The sequence below is a fragment of the Cydia pomonella genome, chromosome 10 (assembly GCF_033807575.1).
Source record: "Cydia pomonella isolate Wapato2018A chromosome 10, ilCydPomo1, whole genome shotgun sequence".
NCBI classification, from domain to species: Eukaryota; Metazoa; Arthropoda; class Insecta; order Lepidoptera; family Tortricidae; genus Cydia; species Cydia pomonella.
This window is the reverse complement of record NC_084712.1, coordinates 13,009,402-13,026,889: the sequence shown is the minus strand read 5'-3', so window position 1 is coordinate 13,026,889 and position 17,488 is coordinate 13,009,402. Positions and strand designations below refer to the sequence as shown.

At 35.3% G+C, this 17,488-nt stretch overlaps 2 protein-coding genes across 3 annotated transcripts in view; one reads left to right on the top strand and one right to left on the bottom strand.

Moving 5' to 3' along the window:
* LOC133522123 (ionotropic receptor 75a-like) overlaps positions 1 to 8,769 on the bottom strand; it is a 55,460-nt gene extending 46,691 nt beyond the window's left edge. The window contains exon 1 of the mRNA XM_061857339.1: positions 8,745 to 8,769. The gene's annotated coding sequence lies outside the window, so the exon portion shown is untranslated. The remainder of the gene's footprint in view (positions 1 to 8,744) is intronic.
* The window catches only part of LOC133522129 (putative inorganic phosphate cotransporter), a 74,525-nt gene that overhangs the window by 39,427 nt on the left and 17,610 nt on the right, over positions 1 to 17,488 (top strand). The gene's annotated exons all lie outside the window — the stretch shown is intronic.

The window sequence follows — 17,488 nt, the reverse complement described above, 5'->3', positions numbered from 1 at the left end:
CGTCGACATGTCGACGCAACGGCGCGCAATGAGCGAGCGCTCGAGTCTCGCGTCTGTGTGTGCGCACTCACACTTAGATAGCTCCCGCTCCCGCCCACCGCAGCGCGACAGAAACATAGCTTCAAAAATTCGAGATTTGAAATGTTGCTCAGCTAGGAATTGCTCTTAACCTAGTGAACATTATTGACCTAAAAAATAATCTAAAATTATAATTGAGGTAACATATTATATTATAACAGATATACACCCTCTTAAATTTGGTGAAGACCGCCTATGGCTACCTTTATTTAAATTATATTTATTTCATGGTGCAATAATAATGTTAACTTATTATTTCACTATTGCCCACAATATTATAATGAACTTAAGCACAACTGGTAGGATATTTTTGACGTATAAATTAAATTCCATCTTGTTCATTGGATCCTTTCTTACTCCTAAACTTTTTGGCTACCTTGGTCACTATTTTCTTGAGAATTAATTCTTCGTATCACAGAAAAAAACATAAAAACATTTTGTATCACGCTGAACAAATGACCGGGTCACAAGCTTAAGAAATAGACTAAAATATTAAAAAAAGAAAAAAAAAGTAATTTTAAATATAATTAAATATAATATGCCCGCTAGCAAAAGTAATACCCGTATTTTCTTTACTCGACATAATAAAGATAGGCAGGATTGTTATGATTATGACTGGAAGCACAACGCTTCATCCACAATCTACGCCAAACAATAGAGTATTTGGATATGTGCAACTGCTAGCTGGATCAACTAAAAGCGATGACAACGTTAGCCGCTAGCAAGTACCTACGTCAACTATCGTTGTACTATAATTATTGACACTATTTGACGGTCAACTGTCAAATAATGAATTCGTCCTATAAGGCGTAACGTCGTCACGCACATTCCTAATACAATATTAGATGTTAATTCCATCAGGCATATTTAAAGCAAACAGACGTCACATCACAGTTCATACTTCATAGTATCTACGAATATTGAATGAAATTTTATTTTGTCCCCAAATTTTACCGAATAATAATGTTCGGGTTTTGAAAATATTTTGCGGGATACGTAGCCAGAACAAGATGTAAGAATTAAATTAATTATAATATGTAATTCTATAATTTCAATGCCAATTTATTTTATTAATTAAAGGCAATTACTAAACGACACATATATAATTTTCTAGACGTAAATTAAATATTTATCACAAGTATCATCGTATACCACATTAGACCGACATTAACATGGTTATACTGTTTTGTTGATAAATAATGTACCTAAACTTACTAGATAATTATGTAAAGTTTGAGTAACGAGTCAGAGCATATTAAAACATTAACTATTAGTTAGTGAAAGTTTCGCATAATTGCATTATATTAACAACAAGTTCACTTTGTTTATTTAAGATAATGATTCTTAATTACAGACAACCACCAAAATTCAGGTTTCACATTTTTATTATATTTTTTTGATCATTCATTAGCGCAGTGATAATGTATGCATCATTGGATACTGGTAGAATAAGTACATCAATAAATATATAAATATAAAAGACATATCCCTAAAACCAAGCTATAAAAATATATAGCATACCATACAGTTATTCTGTAACTTGGCAAACGTCAATTTATCTAATTTAGATCATGAAGAATTAATCGTTCTCATCGACCACCAAAGATGTGACGCACTATTGCTTAAAAATGTCTTCTATAGTTTGGCAAGCCATTTCCGTCAGTGGTAAATTTAGAAAAGCCAAAAGTTATATAAAACTACAACTTGAAGATTAGGTATCTGAGGGAAACTATAGCATTCGGTGTTAGGGGACAAGTCAGCGAACAACTGCAGTGCGATGTGGTAACGAAAAGTGTAGTTGTTCATCCCTGTATTTACCCTAGCTCTCAACCTTATAATGTAAAATGTAATTTACTTTAACCAACCTAATAATGTTAAATGTACTTGTAATTTACTTTAAATGTAATTTAATTTAACTTCTGATAATTTGTTATACATCCTAGTATATAATTGGGTAAAATGTTTATATAGAACCGGCACGGTGGGTCCCAAGATACAGGCTCAGCCTAGTTTGGGACACACAGGACAGCATTTGTGCAACTTTTACTATGTATTATTTTATGATAATAAATTATTCTTATTCTTATTCTTACAGTCACCATTAATAATAGCGGATGAGATCTATAGTACTTCTAATAGCGGTGCGGACATGTCGTTTAATGACAGAGCCACCGCTTCGTCTAGATATTAAAAATTTCAGAAAACATTATGCCCAGGATACGGAACATGACCAATGCATATGTTTTTTGTTTGAATGAAAGATCAAATGAATAAATTATTGAACCAATGACTTAGTAAAATAATTCTCATTTCTGGTTAAGATTTCATAGTTTTCCACACTGTGGTAAACAAACCTCGATGCCAAGAATTAACATATTACGCCCTTAAGAAATCTATTATTTTATCAACAATGAGAAATGAGGCAATGCTAGTTCCAGTACGTATAAATAATAAATAAATAATAATAAAACTAATAAACCGGGAAAATTGTTCCTTAAAACTATAAGTAAATCAGTAGGTAATCTGGTTCTTGCCAATACCGTACTACCATATACTCGTAGATGGGAGCTGACCTGCAGCGAGTGTGGTCGGATATTAGCTGCAAAAATTGGCTATATCAGTCACCTGAGAGCGCAGTCGCTGTAGCCGAAAACGACTAGGAGATGATGATGATGATACTCCTAGACAGGAATTAATTCACGCTTCGTCATTGCTACAAGCAGTCGTAACAAAACTTCGTTCCAAGTAGTACAACATAGGTATGTAGGTAGTAGGTACCTACCGTTAAATGTTGAAATTATATTAATTCATAAGAAGCATTTTTTTTTTATTGCGCTACATCGTTATGCTTATAATTTCCATGTTTTCATATTTGTACCAGTAGCTCCATGAGTATTCAATAATCTAAAAAAGAACAAAGATAGAAAAATAAATCATAAGTCGGATACGATGTTACATAGGGCTCCAGATTGGAGACATGGCCGACCACTTTTCTCACAATATTTGCACAGTTACGAACTATAAAAAAAAAAAATTGAATTGTACCCGAGATCGTTAAATTGCACTCACACGCCGAGATGCATTGTCAAGTCGAGATGAATCGTAATTAACAACTTTTGACAGGTGTCAATATCGTTACAAGGCGAAGATAGGTGTCACGTTGTGGGAGACAGAGTGGAGAGACACGTGACTAATTGAATAGGAATTAAAATCGTAATGGCGACTACGCCAGAAGTAAACTGGATTAGTATATCAATAAAATGAAATCGTTTATTTACGAGTATTGATCATCATCAGTATAATAATAATACACCTTGATTCTGAAGCACATAAAACATTTATTAACATCCAAAATTTCTGAGGCGATGAGGAGGAGATATTATGATATTATGTGTTCAAAAGTTTTGTTCAAAAGTATGTATTCTTATTTAATTTATACGACTAGACATAAATAAATAATAATAGATAAATAAATAAATATTATAGGACATTATTACATGCTATACACAAATTGACTAAGTCCCAAAGTAGCTCAATAAAGCTTGTGATGTGGGCAGGGATCGGAAACCGGTATTTTTTGAATGGGAACGAAAACGGTATTTTTTCGTTCTTTGTTAATTATTTCATTCCTAATCGGGCAATCTAATAATACGAAGTCGTTATCTAAAAACACAACTGAGTCCTATATTTTGAGTATAAAATAAATCGAAATATATGGTTATTTCGATGTTTTTGCAAAAAACCGGTTCCGATCCCTGGTTGTGGGTACTTAGACAACGATATCTATAATATATAAATATTTATAAATAGATAATATGTGCTTAAATACATAGAAAACACCCATGACTCAGGAACAAATATCCGTGCTCATCACACAAATAAATGCCCTTACCAGGATTTGAACCTGGGACCATTGGCTTAATTCATAGGCAGGGTCACTATCCACTAGACCAAACCGGTCGTCAAAATAAATAGACTACAAGGTGGCAGTTATAAAAACCGGCAAAGAACATGTCGGGCCACGCTCAATGTAGGGGTTTGTAGTTACCATTCCGTCAAAACAAGCCAAACGGGGGCTATTAATTAGTAAGTATAATGTACAATCAGCTGCAGTGATCCCCCCCCCCCCCTGCATACAATCAGGCTATGCACCTCTCTCTACAGCTGACTCGTATAAGGGAGTACGTCTTTTACTAAGAAGAAAATATTTTTGTAATAACTCAAAAACGGACGGACCGATCATGTTCGCTATAGTTTTTATTGAATGTATTTATGTACTAAGCTTTTTTGGACTCATGGTATAAAAGTTAGAGGGGGACGATTTTTTGGAACGATTATTTCCGAAAATATTAACTTTATCAAAAAATGTTTTATGGAATCGCGTATTCGTTATAAAAGACCTATCCAATACGATAAAAAGTCAATGAAAAAAAATCATAACATATTATTTTGTATGGGATATACCCTAATTATTATTACTTTTTTGGATTTTTTTACCGTTTGGTCGCCATGCATGATTTAGGTATCCACACCAAAATGCAGCTTTCTAGCACTAACGATCACGGAGCAAAGCCGCGGACGACAGACCGACATGGCGAAACTATCAGGGTTTCTAGGTGACTACGAAACCCAAAAAAGATTTACCATTTTTGTATGAAAAATATAATTATATATCAACAATAATCTCTAACGTAAAGGTTGCAAGCAGTTGAGTTATAGGGATAGCCGATTAAAGCCATCTCTTCTCTAACTCAACGACGCTGCCATGAAAATGGAATAAGATTAAGTAGGTACCGATACTACTGATAATTAGTTATTCATAAGTTTCATAACACTAAATGTCGTCGAATCCACTACTTCTTTAGTTTAGGTCTTCGTTTATGTTTAAATAGGTTAAATTTTTAGGACCTTGGTGTAGAACATTTTTGGATAAAAAGGAAAACACTTCGCTGGAACGATTTGTACAAAGCCACAAAAAATAATTGCAAAAAAATTAAATCACCTGAAAACTTTGGTTTTAACCCTTTTTCAGGCATAGTACGAGTTATGGACCGCATAGGCGCCAATAGAATTTCAATTTAAGGCATTCCGATTTAAGGTTTAAATTAGATTTATCTTCAAATGAATCATCAAAGCTGACCCAGCTTGGAATACATTTGGATTTTTTTGGAAAAACCTTGTACATTAGTGCGGCCTGGGAAAGAGTTAAACGGTATATACGAAAGTATGATACTGTCATTAGCTAGAATATGTATCTAGACGTACTAGTTCGCAGGAAATGCATGGTCGAAAAGCTACAATGGGCATTTGTTGCATTGTGAGCATTGTGACAGACATCAGTTCTTCAGAAGCAAGGTTGTGCATGACACACGACATTTGATTGATCTGATTAGCCATTATGAACAAGTCTGGGCACTGGGATGATGTATTACGTATCTGGAAATGTATGCCCGTAACGTATTAGTGTCAAAGAAAAGTAGCCGCAGTAAATTTACTGCCAACTTTCGACGCATAATTATAACTTTTAGAACGCCATTTGAGTTTGATCCTTATTCTTTTACTGATATGTGTTAAATTTGTTAAATATCAAAAAGTGGCGCCATTTAATAGATCAAAGGCCAAAGGTATGGCAGCATCATATCGAGCGATGGCGCCACTTTTTGATATTCGACAAAAACACATCAGTGAAAGAATAAGATGGCAGTAAATTTAGGTACGTGGCTCTGGCTACAAAGCTTTCTTTGACGATACATCTCTATTTCTAATTATTATGTTGGCTTAGCAATTTATATATATATATCGGAAAAGAGATTTAATTCGATTTCATTCAATCTGATCTCACAGTATCGCTCTCAAACATATTTAGCTTATTTGGCTATACGAGATCGATTAATAGCGTGCAACTAATTGAGGCATGAGGTTGACCCGTCAAAGCTTTTAACATGGTTCAAAAATGATTGAGAACACCGGCGTCTTTGCTGGAAATGGTGAACATTCCAAAGTTAACGATTTTGGTACATTTTTCCAAGATGATGAAAACATCATAAAAATATTAAGAAGTAGATGATTCTAACGAGCCTATAAATTATAAAGTACGAAAATTAGTCTTTAAATCAGTTTTATGAGGAAAGGCGCTGAAAGCCTTAACTTATACATACCTACCAAATAAGTTAACCCACATGGCACCAGTATACTTAGGTTTTTCTATCAATCCTATGAACATTGTCAAATTCTTGTTTTTTTGGCAGGTTAAGTTAAGCAGAAACCCATATAACTAAGCTAGAAACAGGGAACTGCTGGAGCCATCTGTAAAATCCTTTAACAGTTGACAACCTCATTTCAATACGTCAAAATCATAATTATCTCGGGACTAGTACTTTCAGGGTTTTGTTAACAAGATCCAAGAAAATTATAAGTATGCAGATACTATGATTAGCTAAAAGAAAAAAAAAATTAGAGACAAACAGTAGGCGATTTTTTCAATTTCGGTATGCCTTCCCAAAGCTGATGAAAAATGTATCTATTTTATTTTATTACGAAATTCCGGAGATCGAGGGCTAAGATTGAAAATGAAAGAGTTAAAAATATACTCAATTTTTTAATTACTTACCATTGATTTCCTCGAGTGTGAAATGAGTTGACACGGTCAGCGGATACCAATTTGTTAATCGATTACAAAAATAGATAGAGACACCGCTCTACTATAAAATAAGACAACCTGTTTATCGACAATGACTTTACATATTTACATCTTTGTAATCCCAGCCTTTTGTATTTTGTTTTTTTTTACGACCATTGTGTGTTTTTATCATCTCAACCGTATTGACACGGCTCGTTGACTTGTCACTACTACGTAAACTAAATTGATGTAGACTATTGCAGGCAAATTAATTCTGTAATTAAATAGGATCACTAACAGGCTAGTCAAGCATTACCTCAGTAATTGCGGGACACACTAAGCTGCTTGGATATTTAGTGGCACCGCAATAACGATCTAGATGCGAGTTAGCTCAGTTATTACGAACACTACGAGCTGATTTATCGAGTGCGGAGAAAGGGGTCCAGACAGCCTGCCGGCTCTCTGTTATTAGGCGAGCGGTGTAAAGCTGTGATTCATTTCTGGGGGCCTATTCGACTCGTCAAGTAGTGCAATCAATATATGGCCATATTTGTTACACTTAACGAAAGTGGAAATTGATGGCGACATGCAGCTTCTTATCTCTTGAAAAGCTGACGCAGTCGCTTTATGGCTCGACATACAGTTAGGTGCAAAACTTACAAAATAGTAGCATATAAAGAAGTGAATCAAAGGTACATGAATACATAATTTTACGACGTGATTTTTTTAAATATATTGGACCAAAAACAAGAGTTTTTATCGTTTATAAACAAATGAACACTGTATTTTTAAAGCCTGAAGCTACATAAACTAATTACAGGCATTGATTTGATACAGCTTAAATTATTGCAAGTAAAAAGTTTCTGAGCAATCTATATAGATAGTATTTTTAATAACATAGTAACTACGTTTGTATGGAGATCCGAGCTTGTTGTGGACTCTACAAAAAATAATTACATAAACCTGCAGGATACAAAAATTCAAAGTAGACCGTAAAACCACAACATGCGCATTGCTCAAAGTTATTCTTTGTTTGATTACTTATCAAGACTAGAGCTGTCGTTTTTTCTCTTTTGCGATCGAGTGCTGCGAGTGATTCTTTTTAATCAAAATAGCTAATGGATGAATACAGATAGGTACCTAATATAAATATCTAGCTATAGCCTACTTGCTGGCAAGCCCCCAGTTCTTGTATGACTGGTTTTCTGTTAATGTTGCTAATGAAGTTCCGTTTGATTTGAGTATTCATTAGATACTCCTGTCGCGTCTTGTGTGCCTAGTCGTAAAGAATATGTTTTTTGCCAATATTTTTTTGTATACAAGCTATTATAGTTGACTGTACTTTTCTTTCAGCAGGCAACTAATCCCTACTCGTCGAGATAATTCTAACAAACCCAAACACAACGTTACGTAGGTATCAGATGAGCTCGATGGCACCATAATATGTGATGTTCAACGGGTAAAGCTACCTTATGGCAGTTGGCGCTTAGGTACGTTGCTTAGCACTGCATTAGTATTGAAGCTTCATTAATAATATAGCGTAAGCGCCAACCGCCATAAGGTACGTTTACACATGGAACGTCACCTATGTATTTCATTGTCATCCAAAGGTTTGACCCGTACAAACATAGGTACATTGCAGTTAAATAAAAGCTTGTAAAAATGAGAAATGTAAGGGAGCGGCAGATAATTGTAAGTATTCGACTCCCCTGCATGCCAATCGTTCTAAGCTATCCAGTATCCTAAATTTTTCACAATAGACAACCTATGTCTTTCTCTGACTCTGTGAGACTATATTTTCTAGTGAGTAAATTATTTACTAACTAAAGGCTTTTCTTCGTAAATCAAGAATTACCTACTCCATCCCATATAATTCAGAGCAAATACTTATATTAGTGCCGTTCTCATACTAAAAGACGGCCAAAGTCTTTCAGAGTAGACTGTAGCCCATTACACCTTAGGTACGCGTTCTTACTAGTTTTTACCCATCCGCTGTAGACAAAATCATAAGTTTGTGGAATCTTCCAATACATATTTAAGTACTTACGACTACATCAAGTCCATCCAGTAAAACGGCGTAAGTCCATCATAATTCAGATTCGTTTGCGCCATTTCGCTACTTAAGACCAGGTGCGCTTGCCAGCCAGCCTGTCTGCCGAAGGCAACTGGTACTGGTCTGCCATTGGCCGACGAGCTTCATACGATACCTGCACAGTAAATACATTATAATCAGTAGAATTCGCAATCTCGTCAGGCTGTTGACTTGATACCTACGTTGAGTTCGTCGAGCGTCTCGCGCGGGTCATGTTTGACCGCGCGGACAACGCCGGCCTGGACCATCTTCGGGACATCGCGCCGCATCACAACACCAGACCTCCGGAGAGGTGGGCTCGGGACTTGCCCCGAGCCCTTCTACACCAGCAGTAGCTGACAAGCACTGCTCACCACACTACACTCGGATTCAACACGCAACACACGCCAGCTAAGCTGCCGGTCGCCTTCTCCGCGGCTCCATAACCTGGCCCCGCTCAAACGGTATCACCAGGTTAGGGGCCGTGGGGTTGGATAACGATCGGTAGCGAAGAGCTGGCCCACACCAGCTACCCACACCGTCCCCAAAATGACGGCCATCAGACCACCCCACCAGTCGGTGGGGAAGCGACCCGCGACAGCCGCCGCAGCCATAGTGCGGTTGCGGCCCCTCATACCCCCCTGACGGGGGGTATCGACAGATCACTCAAGTCATACCTACGTTGGGGAGTAGGAAGACGTTCTTATTTAAATAAGAATAATTACGTCTTAAATAAGTAACTATAATCGAAATAAATTTAGTTTCGGTAATGCTTTGAATACCTACTTGTATTATTCTATAACTATTTTACATGTGTGACCGAAACCGGCAAAACGTCCCTTTGCTTGCTGTCACGCTTGCCATAAGGATGCCTTGACAAGTTATTTGTATAAAGAAACAAGGAAATCTCGTCTTTATGGCAAGCGACAAATTGGGACGTTTTGCCGGTTTCGGTCACATATTTGTGTAAAAAAAGCAGTATCAACTAAAAATTGCTACCATAAGTTGCTCCTGCATCCTGCATTTATTTTATTTAGGTTCGATATGTAGTTTTCATATTTATTTGGACCTGTTCATTCACTCTCCAACCTATCCGATCGTCTTGATAGTACGACGAGATTGTGGATTGTGGAGTATCAATTTACTATCAATGCTTAACTCCTTTAACTACGCATTCCATGATTTTTCTGCAGCTAAAAATTCTTGAATACTTCAGGATTTTTAAATTCGAATAAATAGGTAATATATGAAGTAGTAGGTAAATAATTCCTTGTGGCTTGTGAGCTGTAGATCTTGGAAACCCCTAAAACTCCGCCACTTTACAACTATAAACAGTATCGAAACAAAATTTCCAAAAAAATAACAAACACAAATTTCGCAAAATATCACTAGAGTCGGTTGAGTAATGCGACTTGTAGATATTGTAGAGGAGAACAACCAAACATAGAAACCTACGAAATTTTTGCACAAGCTGAAACTAAAACGATCAGTTAACGCATCTTAGGTTAACAAAGGTATGCAAAAAATACGTTAAACGTAAGTAAATGATAATGCAAAGTACAGTGTATTAAGCTTAGAATAAATTTAAAAGTGGATAAATTACTGTCTTGGGTGAGTCTTGAAACTCAGGGCCTCTGGTAATTTTTACACTTTTAAATTTATTCTAAGCTTAATAGCATCGTTTGCAGACCTTTCTGCTTGTTAAAAATTAATACAGTGTATTAATTATACTCAACATTACAATATTAGGTCATCGAATTCCATAACTAAGCGGCCCTTTATTCAGGTCCTACACATGCCCTGATGAAAGTTGAAAAATGGTCACTAAAAAATAAATTAAATTAGCCTCCCGTATAAATCAGGTTACTGATTTATATTTCTCACTGTATACCGCCGGAATGCATCGGCCGGTTCAATAGAAATCTGAGATCTGCGAGTACGCGGTAAAAACCATTACTTCTAACGAGTTTCTCAATTCCAATGCCAATTTTAGTAGCCGACTCGACAGGAACGTGCCGTCTTATGGTCCTGGGTTTTGCGCGGTGGAGTAATACTAATGATGTGCGTGCGTGTACGCATCCGATTAATTACATATTGCAAGTTGATTTCTGTAGATGTAAATTTATTGTGTAACAGGAACTTTAATGATTTTATTTGAAAACCTTGAAAGCTTACATGCCATATTTATATCATCATTAGATAAAAAATATAGATGATCAAGGAAACAAAAAAGCAAAATAAGTAGAAAATTATTTTTTATGAACAGACGTCCATAATAAAATGACAAGCTACTGAAACAAAATTGGTAAATAAAATGTTGTTTGTTCGTATGAATAGTTTTCAAACCATTCCAATGATATTGTATGCAAACTGTCTTGTTTCTGATTCTGAGCTGATATAGCTGGACAAATATTTATAATATATGAAACTTATGAGATTACGTAGGCATAAATACAATACAATTTAAAAAAAAAATCGATTTATACTTATTTATGAAAGGACCGAAATTATTAATGTCAGAACCCTATTTTATCCATCAGTATTCGGTCCAGGCAATCGGAAATAATAAAACTGCCTTTGTGTGTCGATGACGTGCGCGGCATTATGTCGATTGTCTAAATATTTAATGGCCTGGTGATGCCGTTACACGTACATATTTAGGTATTTGCACTGTTTTGTCATAAAAACAGGATCATATTCCTACATCATATAACATCACAATAAATAACACTTAAATAAAATAATTTATAATACTTTTTCAGTCCTAATACACGATCCAAAGAAGTACCATGAATGTTAAGACTTTTTTTACAATTCCTGAAATACGACGGTATTTCCTTAAGCAGCGTCTTACGTGAGCGATGACTTGCGAATGCGACGCGGCGCGGCGCGGCGTAGCGCGGCGACCTAACGGCATTCGAAGATCGCCCACGTAGGACACTTCCATAGGTATCAAAGGATTGAATTCACCCGCGCCGCGCCGCGCCGCTTCGCGTTCGCGAGTTATTCGCTCACGTAAGACACTGCCTTACCCATACGATTTTCAAGAAAAAAACGTACTCCCACCTTTAATTCCGAGTAATTCCATATGAAAACGTCCGAAATAAATTATTTTGTCGGGATGTTCACGGATTTAAATAAAAAAAAAATGGTGTCATTTTCCTACCCCCACAAACTATGATGATACTATGCTTGGGAGTTATGTATAAAATTGGTATTTAATTAATATTATTGATCAATGAACACATTATCCTTTTGGCATTATAACATTTACTTCAAACACTTCTGCATTAGATACTGAGTCACTGAGTTGCTAATTTTCGTGATTTTCGAGTTGAAATCCAGACTAATGTATTGGACGTTGGCATTTTTCAGCCTAATGCACACCTTAATTTGAATTACTTACATCGATTTTAGATGCCAAGATGTATTAGAAACAGACATAGAAGTTTTTGTGACAAAAACGAGGGTTTGAAAAAATTAAACATCGATAAATCTGTTATCGTTCAATCAAATAGATTAATAATTAAGATATGTAAATTCTACTTGCTGTTAACTACAGAGAAATTTCAAGAATGAAAATTAATTACAAATCTTTACATAATTTCTTTATTACATTTATTTTGTACTTATAAATAACAACATAAACCGTAGTAGATAGTACAATTTTCAAACTGTGATCAAATGACAGATCATATGCTTAAGTACACATAGCTACATGACTTTATAGTGTTTTTTTTGCTTGGTTATTACATGTAGGTTACAATTTTTTCAATCGTGAAATACCTATACATAGTAAAGGTGTCTTAAACCCATAAAACTGCACGTAAATATGAATTATTTCTTAATTAAATGAAAGGCATCGCTATAACAAAGAAATATATGCATGTAGTATACCTATATACAATTTCAAACCATTATTGAACGAGCGTGAGCAAAGGTGTCTGTTTTAGCTTGGGGAAACATGCTTCTGTATGTTCTGATATGAGTGATCTCCTCGCTCGTGAATTTTGTGAGCCGGTTTGATACTGTGATAGATTTTTTATATAATTTTGTTGTTCGGAAAATATTCAAAATTGCGGAGATAGGTATAATAAAAGACTTAGGCGCCTATAGAGTATTGGCGCCAAAGAATACAATACTCACTAGGATTGGCGCTTAAGACCATCCTGAGTTCTTAAGCGTCAATACGTAATGTAGTGTGGAAATAGCCCAATGAAGTAAGAATTGTTTATTTTTTCATTTTTTAGGCCTATCATGATATGTACAGCTCAAAGAGCCCCTAGTTTATTGGCAGGTGAAAATAACAACTTTATCTTACTATCAGCGTTGGGCAACTCTAACGATTTTCGAAAAATCATATCTGCTTACCTAATAACAATAACAGTATAAAAACTAGTTGCAAAGTAAATTTGAGCATATGATCTATCAGTACCTGGGCGACCGAGCTTTGCTCGGTTATAACTATTTATTGTAATATGGTGGTCTATAGGTGATAATCTTAACTACATTTTTTTACTAAATTAAACTTGTCTAAAACAATAAAAATTTAAAAATTATGTATAAACTTGAACATATAAAAAAAAAAAAAAAGTTAGTTCACCGGGCGAGATTCGAACCCGTAATACTCGTTTAGCAGTCCGCGTCTTAACCCGCTGGACCAGACGGACAGTGGCCCGCAACACGAAATTAGCGACCATATTCTGCGTCGAAAGAAAAACGCATGAAAACTCGAAAACACGCGTTTTCCTAAACATAAGACTAATCTAGATAGATTGTATACCCCCAAAAACCCCATATACCAAACTTCAGCGAAATCGTTAGAGCCGTTTCCGAGATCACAGAAATATATATATATATATATATATATATATATATATATATATATATATATATATATATATACAAGAATTGCTCGTTTAAAGGTATAATATTTAACAGTTAATTTTACATTTCAGTTTTCAGTTAAACATAGATTTTTCAGCGGCCGAAGTGAATCCTTGTCGATTATTTTGAAATTTCTATATGTCTTTTCTATACCAAAAATACAGAATAAGAACTTGAAATTTACATCATTTGTTTAAATTGTAATGTTCTAGGAGCCAGAAAAAAAAACGAAGCCTTCAGTCTAATAGGAGAGTCAAAATTCTGGATTTAATAAACAAATTAGCCTATTTATACGAACCTTCAGTGTCTCGGTACCCAATTGTCAAGCGTATTGATTAGATATTATTAATCATCATGGAAACCGTGATTAATATGCAACAATAAAAAACAAACATCATTTTCAGCAAAAGCTACTAAGCGTAAGCAGTGTTTGGAACTAGATTATGGGAGTAAGAAACTGACACCATTTCAAACTTCCAATGGGTGCCGATCGAAAACAAAGTATTAAATAAATCCCCATGGGTTTAGTGATTTCATAGTCCAAAGTACACCCCTGATTTTTTTCTAAAAAATCTAATATCAGTCAGCACACACCGTCAGACGTTTTCATATCGAATGACTCTTCCGGCAACGCACTTACAACCATCAGGCGATCCATCTGCCCGTTTGCTTCCTTTATCATGAAAAAAAACAGTCCAAATATAGTTCAATTAAAGTGTAGATATAACGAAACTTATCAAACGCCGAAGATACAAATGTTATGTTACTATCTTAGACAAAGGACGCAGTCCATATGAGGCATAGATATAATGAACAGCTTCTACACCATTAAATAAAACACAAATCAAAACAAAACCACTGAATGCAATATTTTATATAACAAACTGTAAATAAAATGCTTATTTCAGTTACCCAGCGACCGCCGTTCGGTTCACGCGTCTTATCGCAATTCGAAATTCGATAAATGCGCCGACTCGCCGCGAGTAATTATTTAATATCACATTAGTGCAACTACATAGTTTAGTACTGGGGGGTGCTCCTGGCAACAGGAGCCCCTCATTTTAACATGGACAACCTAACCCCGAACCCCAATGTAAGTTACGCCAATGTTACTTCTAAAAGTACCCACCCCAAAAAAGATCAAGCCATTATAATAGATTCCATAGAGGGAATTATGATTCGAGACTACCTGTTATCGCTGTCAAAGGTTACTAAATCATCGTCAATCCGTTTTATATCCCGTATATCCAATTCCAGAGTATGTGTTTACTTGGATACAAAACAAACAGCTGATGAACTTGTTGACCAAGTAAAAAAAGTAAAAGTCAAAGAACACACATTGGAGATTCGACCACTAATAACAAGAAATAAACGAATCGTTCTATCCAATGTTTGCCCCGTCATTCCACACGAAGTATTAGAGGAAAAATTCAAAGAAATGAATATCCAAATTATGTCTCCTATTACTTACATGAAAGTAGGAATACCCGACGCTGGTTTCTCACACATTATGAGTTTCCGACGACAAGTGTACGTGTCTCCAGAGGACGAAAAAAGGTTACCGGAATCAATGCTCATTAATTACGATGATACCAATTATTGGATTTACATCACAAACGAATCAATGAAGTGCTTCGTTTGTAACGGTATTGGACATTTAGCTAAACTCTGTCCACAGAGTAATCAACAACAACCTAATAGCAGTCAGAGTCACACACAAGAAAATAAAGAAACTTCCAGCCACCCTCCAATGATTTTTGACATACCTCAGACACAATCCGCTATCTTCAATACACCATCCAGTAAGCCAGACTACAACAAAGGCACTAAGCGTATCCTCTCAACAACCACATCGGAGCTTTCAAACCCAGATCAGAGACAAGCTGATATTCATTTGGAGGAGAGTTTACCATTGAGTGACAATGCGGATGACACCGACAGTAACATTTCCTTGGAAGAAGAATCACCAAACAACAAGTCTCTTAAAAAAAAGAAGAAAACTTTAGACAATAGAACAGAAGAACAAGTTTGGAATGATATTCACCTTGAATTGAATGAAACTGAAAACACATCTCGCTTCCCCATCACATTGGACCAATTCATAAGTCTTTTAGACAAATCACGCAATAAACAAAATATTCAAGAAATAACCGAGGACTACACCCAAAACATTCCTGAATTAATTGATATGTGCCTATTCCTCCGACCTAAATTGAATAAGAATTTAAAAAACAGATGCTCAAGATTCTCCAGGAAACTGCAAGATATTAACCTAGGGAAGAAGACTCAATAACATCCTTATTAATATATAAGTAGAAAGTTAGTCTTATTTATGAAAATTTTGCAGTGGAACGTTAATGGCTTCCACGTAAGATTTGAAAATATAAAACTCATCTTAAATGAGGTTGACCCATTATGCTTCTGTATTCAAGAAACAAACTTTAAAAACAATTATTGCGCTAAATTAAAAAATTACGAAACCTTTTATAAAAACCGTACACACAGCAGTATAGCCAGCGGTGGAGTAGCGACATATATAAAGCCACACACGTTCCCTGAACGTATTGATATTAAAAGCAATCTAGAAGTAATAGTAATAAGAATTAAATTTCCGCTGGCTATAACTATCTGTAATTTGTATTTGCCCAACAGCTGCTCCTTTAGTGAAAATGATTTAAATGATTTAGTTAAACAGCTTCCAAGCCCTTTCGTATTATTGGGAGACTTTAATGGTCACCATTTCTATTGGGGTTCAAATCATTGTGATCAGCGGGGTAAAGTGATAGCTGATTGGTTAGATGTAAATGAGGATGTTATTCTTCTCAACTCTCACCAGCCTACACACTTCAATAACAGAAACGGCGATACTAGTTGTATAGATTTAACTTTTGCTTCACGAAGTATATCAACTTATTTCGATTGGAATGCATTGGATAATCTTTACGACAGTGACCACTTCCCTATTATCATTTCATCTAGTGTGGACTTGAGCCCAACTGTTCAAAAAATCCCACAGCATTGGAATTATAAGAATGCAGATTGGGTGAACTTTCGTAGCGAGGTAGAACGTAAGATTAAACAATTAGATAAATTAAATCTCTCTTCCGATATGTGTATTAATGATGTAGTGAAGGAATTTAATCAAACAATAATCAGTTCCGCTGAAAAATACATACCAAAAACCTCTGGAAAATTAAAAAAGAAACAAGTTCCATGGTGGAACGAAGACTGCTCCAAGTCACTAAAAGAAACAAAGAGAGCTTATAGACATTATGTAAAAGAAGCGAGGAAGTCCCAAAATAATCAGTATAACGATCATAATGATGAAGAACAGCAACGTAAACAAGAATTAATGAAAATAGAATATCGTAAGAAGAGATCGCAAACTAGAAGATTATTTAAAGAAAGTAGGAAAACTAATTGGGAAAAATTTATATCCTCGATTAATAATCATACGCCTATTGGAATCATATGGCAAAAAATTAATTCTATTAACGGGCAGAAAAGGAAAAAACAAACTATAATTTTAAAAAATTATGAAGGTGAACTATGCTGTGATCCAAAAATAAACTCAGAATTATTAGTAACAGCTTTTGCCAAAAATTCAAGCTCAAGTAATTACAATAATGATTTCATACATTATAAAAATCAAATAGAAGGGGCCAAAACTATATTTAATTTAAAAGATAATAGTAACCCAATCAATGAGACCATCACATTGCACGAACTTTGCTTAATTTTAGATAAACTAGGAGATTCAAGTCCGCGGGCCCTGATCAAATATCCAATACCTTAATAAAGAAACTTCCCTTAATAGCTCTTGAAAGACTCTT